At 43.8% G+C, this 12,574-nt stretch overlaps 1 long non-coding RNA gene across 1 annotated transcript; it reads left to right on the top strand.

Annotated features, from left to right (window-relative positions):
- Positions 1-4,884: 4,884 nt before the first annotated feature.
- Positions 4,885-12,330, top strand: LOC140116809 (uncharacterized). Its single transcript, XR_011852975.1, has 3 exons — positions 4,885-4,990; positions 10,524-10,604; positions 12,068-12,330. It is a non-coding gene; the product is annotated as an uncharacterized lncRNA (long non-coding RNA).
- Positions 12,331-12,574: the final 244 nt, after the last annotated feature.

The following is a 12,574-nucleotide window of genomic DNA, read 5'->3' as shown; positions in this document are numbered from 1 at the left end:
AAAGCGTTTAAGGTGCTAAAACATGAAGGTAGTGATGAGGCATTACAGGATTATAGAGAGAAAAATAAATCCTGTAAAAAGCAGATAAAGGCCGCAAAAATAGAGACTGAGAGAAATATTGCCAGGGAGAGCAAAAATAATCCCAAATTATTTTTCAAGTATATAAATGATAAGAAACTAAAAACAGAGAGTAGGCCCCCTTAGAAATAACATGGGGGTCATGGTGGAAGGGGATGAGGAAAGGGCCAATCTACTGAATGTCGCCTTCTCAACTGTCTTTACCCAGGAAAATCCCCTGGTGGAAGACACAATGAGGAATAATGTAAATTCTTTTTATAATGTCAACAGTTTAACCCAGGAAGAGGTACGGCGCCGCCTCGCATCCACTAAGATAGATAAATCACCTGGGCCAGATGGCATACACCCCCGGGTTCTGCATGAATTATGTACGGTGATAGACAGACCGTTATTTTTAATATTTGAAGATTCACTGAGGACTGGTTATGTTCCACAGGACTGGCGCATAGCAAATGTGGTACCAATATACAAAAAAAAGATCAAAAAGCGATCCTGGAAACTACAGACCCGTGAGTCTAACTGCTGTGGTGGGGAAAATATTTGAGGGGTTTATTAGAGATGCTATCCTGGAGTATCTCACTGTGCACAACCTTATAACCCAGCGTCAGCATGGGTTTATGAGAGATCGGTCCTGTCAGACTAATCTGATTGGTTTCTACGAGGAGGTAAGTTCAAGACTGGATCTGGGGGACGCTGTGGATGTTGTATATCTGGACTTTTCAAAGGCATTTGACACCGTGCCACATAAAAGGTTGGTATATAAAATGAGACTGCTGGGAGTAGGAGAAAATCTGTGTATCTGGGTAAGTAATTGACTTAGTGATAGAAAACAGAGGGTGGTCATTAATGGCACATTCTCAGATTGGGTTGATGTTACCAGTGGAGTGCCACAGGGGTCAGTATTGGGGCCACTTCTTTTTAATATTTTTATTAATGACCTTGTAGTGGGTTTACACAGTCAAGTTTCAATATTTGCAGATGATACTAAGCTGTGTAAAGTAATAAATACTGAGGTCGATAGTTTAGCATTACAGAGGGATTTGTGGAAGCTTGAGGGATGGGCAGAGAAATGGTTGATGAGGTTTAATGTAGATAAATGTAAAGTTATGCACTTGGGCCATGGAAACAAAAAGTATAATTATGTTCTAAACGGTCAATTACTTAGTAAAACTGAAGCTGAAAAGGACTTGGGCGTATTGGTGGATGGTAAACTTAATTTTAGTGACCAGAGCCAGGCGGCTGCTGCTAAAGCAAATAAAATAATGGGATGTATCAAGAGAGGAATAGATTCTCATGATAAAGACATAGTTCTGCCCTTATACAAATCCCTGGTCAGACCACACATGGAATATTGTGTACAGTTTTGGGCACCAGTATATAAAAAGGATATAGTAGAGCTGGAACGGGTGCAGAGGAGAGCAACCAGGATTATTAGGGGAATGGGAGGACTAGAATACACTGACAGATTAAAAAATTTGGGCTTATTCAGTTTAGAAAAAAGACGACTGAGGGGAGACCTCATTACAATGTACAAATACCTGAACGGACAGTACAAGGATCTCTCCAAAGATCTTTTTATACCTAGGCCTGTGACCAGGACAAGGGGGCATCCTCTACGCCTAGAGGAGAGGCGATTCTACCATCACCATAGACAGGGGGAATCCTCTACACCTAGAGGAGAGGAGGTACTACCATCACCATAGACAGGGGGCATCCTCTACACCTAGAGGAGAGGCAGTTCTACCATCACCATAGACAGGGGACATCCTCTACACCTAGAGGAGAGGCGATTCTACCATCACCTTAGACAAAGGTTCTTTACTGTAAGAGCAGTGAGACTGTGGAACTCTCTGCCGCAGGAGGTTGTTATGGCGGACTCTATGTACATGTTCAAGAGAGGCCTGGATGACTTTCTGGAGAGAAAAAATATCACAGGTTATGGGGATAAAACATTTATTTAATTCTTGAAGGTTGGACTTGATGGACTTGCGTCTCCTTCCAGCCTTATATACTATGATACTATGATACTATGTTATCTGCCTTCTCACAATGCCGGTTCAGCTCTGATCAGGAAGCATGGGGTGTCAGCTTTAATCTACTGAAAACATCTCCCCGTAACCCTTTAAATGCTTTGGTCAATTTAAATGCACAATTGTTATCATCAAAACACTTTAGGGGGCTCTGATCAATATTATGGCAACCATGGAGTCTGAGCTTAGACCCCAGGGCTGTCTATTGTAAATGCCTGTAAGATCTTGTCTTTGACAGGAGCTTACAGGCAGTGAGTAAGCCAATGGATTAGCCTAGGCTGACAGTGATAATACACTGCAATAAATCAGTATTTCATGTTATTAGCAGGGACAAGCAATGAAATGAATGCTTGTTCATGTCCCATAGTGGGGCAAGTAATAAAGTTATAAAAAAATGATTAGAAATTAAATTAAAAATAAACTAATACATTAAAAATAAACTAATAAATTAACAAAAATCCCTGTTATATATAAAAGTGTTTTTTGTTTGTTTTCCTGCATTTGCGCTTATTATTGAGTAGTCTACTCCTGCTGCCTCAGAACATCTTTCCAGTATATGTTTCTAATATACAATGTTATTTGGAGTCTATAGATTACTTTGCCGTGGATCTATATTTACACCATATTCTGAATGGGTTTTTGTATTGTTTTGTCCTGCCTTTTTTTTGGCTTTTTTAGATGTTTTTAACTATTGCTGTACTTAATAAAATAATTTTTGTCCACTATACACATTCCATCTTTTTTGCTTTTTGTTCAATGTGCATCTTTAAAGAGGACCTGTCACCTGTAAAAACTGCTCAGCTCCTAGTGCTACAACAGACGCAGCAGTGTTATCAGAAACCTCGGATAACGCTAGCAAACACTGTCTCATTGTTCAATAGAATACGCCGGACCGCGCTGTAAGTGGTCAGGCGTATTCATGAGGGGGCCAGCCGATGGAGTGGGAAAGGCGGTCCGGGGGAGAAGCAGCACCTTGGACCACCCCCTCATGAATAAGCCTGACCGCTTACAGTTTAGTCCGGTGTTTTCTATTGTACATCGCGGCCGTGTTTGCTAGCGTGATTGGAGGTTTCTGATAACGCTATCATTGTAACACTGCGGCGTCTGTTGTAGCACTAGGAGCTGCTTACTTTAGTAACTTGTGTCGCATGGAAGCCGGAGCCGCTGAGCCTCAAAACGGTCGCGTACGCCAGAATTCAAGTGCACACACTTCTTAAATATCTGTGCAAGCCGTTTAAGCCCTAAAAATGATGCATAGTCTGACAAAAGCGTGCGGGCGACCCTTAGTAAATGAGCCCCAATTTGTGATCACTTGATTTTTTTTCAGACATATTGGGGCAGATTTACTTACCTGGTCCATCGCGATCCAGCGGTGCGTTCTCTGTGCTGGATTCGGGTCCGGCCGGGATTCATTAAGGCAGTTCCTCCGACGTCCACCAGGTGGCGAAGCTCCGCTGAAGTTCCCCGGAATGCACTGATCTTCACCAAGCCGGACCGAGTGAAGGTAAGCGCGAGTCCCGCAACACTTAAATGTGGCGGTTTTTCCGAATCCGTCGGGTTTTCGTCCGGCCACGCCCCCCGATTTCCGTTGCGTGCATGCCAGCGCCGATGCGCCACAATCCGATCGCATGCGCCAAAATCCCAGGGCAATACAGGGAAAATTGGCGCAAATCGGAAATATTCGGGTAACACGTCGGGAAAACGCGAAAACATGACCCCCAATGTACTCTCCACTGATTAACATTTGAATGATTTTTTTGTAAGGGTCACACCCTACCACAAGGACCAGGATTTACAAAATTTATTAGGAGCATCATATTTGCAAAATAAAGGTTTTCTGTTGATATTCTTTGATAGAGAACAATAATGACAATAATGACAAAGGAAAATGGTTTTAGATCAGGACTCCAGGCTGAATGTCAACGTTTCCATGTTTTATACTTTCCCCGTTTTGTTATGTGACAGGGGCATTGTCCTCCATGGTCTTGTTGCAGGAGGTTCTGATACACACATGCTTTCACTCTGCAGGTGCAACTCCCGCTGCAGAAAACATTCCCCAAACCATGACACTTCCTCCCCCACTGACTACTTTACACACTTTGTTCTCAGTCTTTCCCCAGTTTGTCAGAAAAACAGAATATTTCCCATCTTATCCAAATAAATTAAACTTGCCTACATCACTAAAATGAATTGTGGACACTTCTATACCCCCTATGTTTAAGCTCTTAACAACCAGTCTATTTTATGCATTCATGTCCAAGTACTTTTTGGCCACAAGATGCCTCTATCACAGCCTTAGAAAACATATAGTTGGCTGGTTGACTTTTTAAAATTTATTTAGTTTAATCCTCCACAGTTACCTTACATCCAGATACTATTTTCCGTGCAGGATTTATTACTATGTTGCCGTTTCTGGTGGTGCAGAGCTCCATTAGTTTGGGGCAGTGTAAGGATGTTGGGTTCTATGTGAGCAGCTGTATACTGTGCGTTATGCCCCCTTTGTCGGGTACAAATAATCTGAAAGCTTTAACATATGGTTCAGAAAGCATTTTTTGCCAAAAATTACGCCTAAAGTCTGCCTAAAAAAAATCTCCCGAGTATAATATGATGGTGAGCAGATACCTGGTAAGACTTGGCAAATAACAACCTGTAGCAATAGTTGTATGTACTCAGCTACTAATATAAGTCATGAGATGCACAAGACATTATGTACATGAGAGCGGAGAACAGGTCTGGTTCTTAGTCTCTGATGATGTCATATGAAGCTCCTCCCCCAAGCTGAGCCCCGCCCCCAAGTTACTGGTATAATAACCCTCATCCCTAGAAGTGATCTGTACTGAGGTGTCCTGTCCTCCTGGAGTCTCCACATTCTCTATCACAAGGTGGGAATTGTTACTTATTATTCTTATACTTTTATGTATTTTGTACGTTATGTGATGTCACTTCTATTTGTTTTATGTCCTTAGTGTTACTGAAAGCCACTAAGGGATCAACAAGTTTTTGGCATCAGCTGATTGCTCTGGGCTCATGCACACACTTACACTCGGCATTAGTCTTTTATACCCCTAAACGCATTGTGGTTTCAAGAAAAAAAATTAAAATTTGTCTACTTCATCCCCCGTGCCTACCTCCCTAACCTATTAGACCACACTAGAACACTTCCAGCAGGATCCTATACAGTTCGGCAACTGACTACAGACGATCCGTCCTATCTGAAGGCAGCACCATATGCTACACTACAAAGACGTGTTACAGTGTTGTGCCTATCCATATCACAGCCCAAATGGGTGAACTTATTTCCCCTTTCCCACTTTGTTATTGGTATTACCCTACCAGCACTTTTTTTTTTCTCTCCTACCACTCTATATTCTATATTTGGCATCACTGTGCAAATAACAGCTTAAGACATTGGATAATGAAGACAAACTCAACCTGAAAAGCACACAGCCTCATCCCTTGTGTCAACAGAAAGGGGGTAATGACTGAATAAAATGGATAACAGCCTGGAAAGTGAGCTAGCAGACACAATTCAGTGAGATTAGTCCAGTATTCATGTTCATGTTATCCGCCTTCTCACAATGCCGGTTCAGCTCTGATCAGGAAGAATGGGGTGTCAGCTGTAATCTACTGAAAACATCTCCCTGTAAATCTTTAAATGCATTGGTCAATTTAAATGCACAATTGTTATCATCAAAACACTTTAGAGGGCTCTGATCAATACTATGGCAACCATGGGGTCTGAACTTAGACCCCAGGGCTGTCCATAGTAAATGCCTGTAAGGTCTTGTCACTGACAGGAGCTTACAGGCAGTGGGGCAGATTTAGTTACCCGGTCCATTCGCGATCCAGCGGCGCGTTCTCTGCGGTGGATTCGGGTTTGCCCGGGATTCACTAAGGTAGTTCCTCCGACGTCCACCAGGTGGCGCTGCTGCACTGAAGTCCGCCGAAATGCACTCAAGTGCACCGGCTTATTCCTAGTGAAGGTAAGTGCAAGTTTCGCGACACTTTTTTTTTTTTTAATGCACCGTTTTTTCCGAATCCGCAGGGTTTTCGTTCGGCCACGCCCCCCGATTTCCGTCGCGTGCATGCCAGCGCCTATGCACCACAATCCCGGGCCAATTCAGGGGAAATCTGCGCAAATCGGAAATATTAGGGTAACACTTCGGGAAAACGCGAATCGGGCCCTTAGTAAATGACCCCCAGTGTGTAAGCCAGTGCATCAGCCTAGGCTGACAGTGATAATACACTGCAATAAATCAGTATTGCATACTATTAGTGTGAACAAGCAATGAAATGAATGCTTGTTCATGTCCCATAGTGGGGCAATTAATAAAGTTATAAAAAATAATTAGAAATAAAAATAAACTAATAAATTAATAAAAATCCCCGTTACATATAACACTTACATATAAAATAAAAAAAGTAAAAATGACTATACAAGCCCCACATATAAGGTATCACCATGTCTGTATAACCTGTACAATAAAAGAAAATAGTGAATAATCCACATGAATGGCATGAAAAAATGTTTAAAAATATTTGAATATACTTAATATATTTAAATATTTTATTATTAAAAACCCAGCAACAATTAGGATTTCTACCTTCATCCTTATAATCAGGTGCACCTTATAATCCGCTGTATATACCTTCTACTGTTCTATCTTGTCCCACATAATATGCAATAAAAAAACTTAGATTAAAAAACTTGTATCAATTAAAAATGTTCCCGTTGTACAGGACAACATGTTCTGCAAATAAAAGCTCTCAACCAGCCATATAGACCATTAATTAAAAGAGTTATGCTACCTGGAAAACGGCGATCCAACATTAGGATTTATTCCACAAATCTAGTAAGCAAAAAACACAAAATTTTGGTATTGCCTTAATCGTACTGACTCGTAGAAAAAATCTAATATGTAACTTAGGGTGTAATTGAACACCATAAAAAAAGTAAAAAAATGAATAAGAGAATTGGTGTTTTTTTTTACAACCCCATCACAAAAAAGGTAACACATTTTCGGCAATAGGACATAGCAAGCCAAAAATCGTACCAATGAGAAATGCATCTCATCCCGCAAAATATAAGCCTTCACATGGCAACATCAAAGGAAAAACTAATATTTTAAAGCTTACAAAATGTGCCCATGAACCAACTAAATTCTATGGGGCAGTGTCAGGGTTTGGGGTCAGTGGATGCTCTGGACCACCCTGGGAGATGGTACTAGCCGACAACTGGGACCGGAGTCTAAGTGGAGTCTAAGCGGAGAACAGCACAGGAGAGAACACGAGAACTCACCTCAGGAGCACGGGAGCTGGTACAGGAGCAGGACCTCGCGAACACAGGAGGAGGAACTGGAACGCAGGAGACATGGGAACACACAGGAACGCTGGAGTCACTGGAAACACAAGAACGCTGGAGACACGGGAACACACAGGAACGCTGGAGACACGGGAACACACATGAACGCTGGAGACACAGGAACACACAGGAACACTGGAGACACTGGAAACACAAGAACGCTGGAGACACGGGAACACACAGGAACGCTGGAGACACGGGAACACACAGGAACGCTGGAGACACGGGAACACACAGGAACGCTGGAGACACTGGAAACACAAGAACGCTGGAGACACGGGAACACACAGGAACGCTGGAGTCACTGGAAACACAAGAACGCTTGAGACACGGGAACACACAGGAACGCTGGAGACACTGGAAACACAAGAACGCTGGAGACACGGGAACACACAGGAACGCTGGAGTCACTGGAAACACAAGAACGCTGGAGACACGGGAACACACAGGAACGCTGGAGACACTGGAAACACAAGAACGCTGGAGACACGGGAACACACAGGAACGCTGGAGACACTGGAAACACAAGAATGCTGGAGACACGGGAAACACAAGAACGCTGGAGACACTGGAAACACAAGAACGCTGGAGACACGGGAACACACAGGAACGCTGGAGACACTGGAAACACAGGAACGCTGCAGACACTGGAAACACAAGAACGCTGGAGACACGGGAACACACAGGAACGCTGGAGACACTGGAAACACAGGAACGCTGGAGACAAGGGAACACACAGGAACGCTGGAGACACTGGAAACACAAGAACGCTGGAGACACGGGAACACACAGGAACGCTGGAGACACTGGAAACACAGGAACGCTGGAGACAAGGGAACACACAGGAACGCTGGAGACACTGGAAACACAGGAACGCTGGAGACACGGGAACACACAGGAATGCTGGAGACACTGGAAACACAAGAATGCTGGAGACACTGGAAACACAAGAACGCTGGAGACACTGGAAACACAAGAACGCTGGAGACACGGGAACACACAGGAACGCTGGAGACACTGGAAACACAAGAACGCTGGAGACACTAGAAACACAAGAACACTGGAGACACGGGAACACACAGGAACGCTGGAGACACTGGAAACACAGGAACGCTGCAGACACTGGAAACACAAGAACGCTGGAGACACGGGAACACACAGGAACGCTGGAGACACTGGAAACACAGGAACGCTGCAGACACTGGAAACACAAGAACGCTGGAGACACGGGAACACACAGGAACGCTGGAGACACTGGAAACACAGGAACGCTGCAGACACTGGAAACACAAGAACGCTGGAGACACGGGAACACACAGGAACGCTGGAGACACTGGAAACACAGGAACGCTGGAGACAAGGGAACACACAGGAACGCTGGAGACACTGGAAACACAAGAACGCTGGAGACACGGGAACACACAGGAACGCTGGAGACACTGGAAACACAGGAACGCTGGAGACAAGGGAACACACAGGAACGCTGGAGACACTGGAAACACAGGAACGCTGGAGACACGGGAACACACAGGAATGCTGGAGACACTGGAAACACAAGAATGCTGGAGACACGGGAAACACAAGAACGCTGGAGACACTGGAAACACAAGAACGCTGGAGACACTGGAAACACAAGAACGCTGGAGACACGGGAACACACAGGAACGCTGGAGACACTGGAAACACAAGAACGCTGGAGACACTAGAAACACAAGAACACTGGAGACACGGGAAACACAGGAACGCTGGAGACACTGGAAACACAAGAACGCTGGAGACACGGGAACACACAGGAACGCTGGAGACACTGGAAACACAAGAACGCTGGAGACACTGGAAACACAAGAACGCTGGAGACACTGGAAACACAAGAACGCTGGAGACACGGGAACACACAGGAACGCTGGAGACACTGGAAACACAAGAACGCTGGAGACACTAGAAACACAAGAACACTGGAGACACGGGAAACACAGGAACGCTGGAGACACGGGAACACACAGGAACGCTGGAGACACTGGAGGGCTTACTCTTCACAGGAATGGCTTGAAGATCCGTTGGGGAATCTCCGTACTTGGGAGGAATTGGAAACAAATTTTAAGATGAGTTTCTCATTTTATCTTTTGTCAATGCATTAATCTAAGGACTAAATGAACGTGACAAAAATCGGACCTTTTCAAAATTTCACCTCCATGTTGTTTTATTTATTTTGAAGATCTCAAAGCGCTAACAATCTTCCCTACCGCGGTTTCTGATAGTTTGAGGTTTGAAAATGGAGCGACATATAGCGGGTATTAATGTTATATATTTCAAACATTAATGATCCCAAAGAAAATTCTGAAATCTCCTTGAAAATACAGAAAAACAATGTTCAATTTGTAAGCCGCGTGACATCAAAATAAAATATCCAGTTATTTTAAAAATTATGAAAACATAAAGAAATTTAGCTATTTAGTAACTAATTTGGGTGGTAAAACTATCCGTCTGAAAATTTCGAATTCAGAACAATGGGGCAGATTGACTTACCCGGTTCAGTCGCGATCTACCAGCGCGTTGTTTGTGGAGGATTCGGGTCTTCCGGCGATTCACTAAGGTCGTGCGCCCAATGCCCACCAGGTGTCGCTGCTGCGCCGAGGTCCGCCGGAGTTCACCAACCTATCCTGGGTGCATGTAAGTGCGTGTCAAGCGACTCTTTTTAAAAAAATACCGTTGTTTTTCCGAATCCGTTGGCTTTTCTGTCGGCCACGCCCCCCATTTCCGCCAATGCGCCACAATCTAATCGCGTGCGCCATAAACCCGGGGCAATTCGGCACAAATCGGTAATTTTTGGGAAACCCGACGAAAAAGAGCGATTCGGACCCTTAGTAAATGTGCCCCAATTTCTCAAAAAATTCACAATTTTTTTACTAATAAAAGCAAAACTCAACAGCGAAAAAAAAATATCAAAATCACTTAAGGAACTTAAAGTGTAGAAAAGTTATAACCATATGAAACTTAACGTACAAACTGGCAAATAATATTCTATGATTCCCCAATATTCATATTCTAGGCAGATCAGACATGACTTTCCTGAAGAAATCCCTTTTCCTTGTACTTTTCCTTGGATTGGTCTCCCTTTCCATCGGTGATGATGTGTAAGTATATGGGGGGTATATGTGTATATGTGTATATGTTATAACAGTTACTTAAAGGCATATTACTATGCATGGATAAGCCTCACATCAGGACCAGAGGTGGATTAAAATGGGCTCTGGACTATATGGAAGTGTTGGGCCCTTTAGATAAAACAATTTAACCCCTTACTGACATTTGACGTAATACCACGTCACATGTCGGGTGCGGGAGTATGAAGAGGGTTCACGGGCCGAGCCCTGTCCATAGCCGGTAAGTCTTTGCTTCATATTGCAGTAAAGGCTTACCCGTAACACCGGCGGTTGGGCGCCGCCATCTTGCCGAGGATCGCCGCTCCCAGTGACGTCATCGGGGAGCGGTGATCCATCGCCATGACAGCCTCGGGTCCTCCGAATGACCCGAAGCTGTCTCGTTTTAACCCTTTCATTACAATGTGTGGTGAAAACTGAAAATGCAAAAATGAAAAAGGCCTGTGGCGGGATTTAGAGATTGATGGAGCAGAACGGTCATGGGCAGCCGTCTGCTTCATTAATCTGATCCCATAGATATGGCCTAACTTTTCTTTGTGGGAAAACCCCTTTAATGCAATAAAATCTAAAATTTAGCTCGTGTTGCTCTTTTATCTCGATCCACAAACCCCAAAGTCCGCAACTCGTTTATATACATGCTACCATATTGGTTCCTCACCCTATAGAATCTCCTATGGACCGGACTTATATTAAAGGAGAACTGGTGGCTGCTTAATTGGGTTGATTAGGTTCTGTTTCCCTGAGGCTAGTGAAAGGGGTGTTTTAGCAATTCAGGGTTGGGATTTATTGTTGTGCCATATCAGGGGGTTGTGTGAACAACTATAAATCACTTCCTGCGCCTCTCCGTGCATTCTGTGAGTCTCTAAAAAGGATAACTAAGTGACCTTGCGGTTTCCTTTACAATAATATAGATTTTTTTTCCATTATATCACCTCTTCCCTACTTTCACTTCTCTGTTACTGATTATAAGAGAGAAACTATTAGTATAATTTGTCATGAACTGTAAGGGGGCAGCACGGTGGCTTAGTGGTCAGCACTACAGCCTTGCAGCACGGTGGCTCAGTGGTCAGCACTACAGCCTTGCAGCACGGTGGCTCAGTGGTCAGCACTACAGCCGTGCAGCACGGTGGCTCAGTGGTCAGCACTACAGCCTTGCAGCACGGTGACTCAGTGGTTAGTACTACAGTCTTGCAGCGCTGGGGTCCTGGGTTCAAGTCCCAGGGTCAACATCTGCAAAGAGTTTGTATGTTCTCTCCGTGTTTGTGTGGGTTTCCTCTGGGTCCACCGGTTTCCTCCCACACTCCAAAACATAATGGTGGGTTGATTAGATTGTGAACCCCATTAGGGACGAGGACTGATTTGGCAAACTCTGTGCAGCGCTGCGGGATTTGTGTGCACTATATAAATAAAGAATTATTATTATTATTTTATCACAGGAAAAGAGAGGAAGAATATAAAGTGGAAAGTGAAGATAGTAGAGAATGGAGCCCTGATGTGTCTAAGAAGTGTAATACGAATAATTCCTACTGTATATTCGGCTCAGGAACTAATTTAACAATTAAAGAATAAATCAACCACTAACTTAAAGCAAAATGAAACTCAACATAACAATCTTATGTCCACTTCATCTTGATCAAGACGCTTATATTCTTTAAGCTTGACATACGGGATCACCTGGAAATAAATCGTATAAAAAGCAGCAATGTCCTGCTCTAGAATTATTATTCATAACTCCTGCGTAACATCACCTCCGGCAGCCAAGGAGGAAGAATGGGGGTTATAGTATATAGGAGAGGAGGAATGGGGGTTATAGTATATAGGAGAGGAGGAATGGGGGTTATAGTATATAGGAAAGGAGGAATGGGGGTTATAGTATATAGGAGAGGAGGAATGGGGGTTATAGTATATAGGAGAGGAGGAATGGGGGTTATAGTATATAGGAA

Source organism: Engystomops pustulosus, chromosome 2, assembly GCF_040894005.1.
Source record: "Engystomops pustulosus chromosome 2, aEngPut4.maternal, whole genome shotgun sequence".
Taxonomy (NCBI): Eukaryota; Metazoa; Chordata; class Amphibia; order Anura; family Leptodactylidae; genus Engystomops; species Engystomops pustulosus.
Note: the sequence above shows the minus strand (reverse complement) of the source record. Positions and strands in the feature narration are given on the sequence as shown.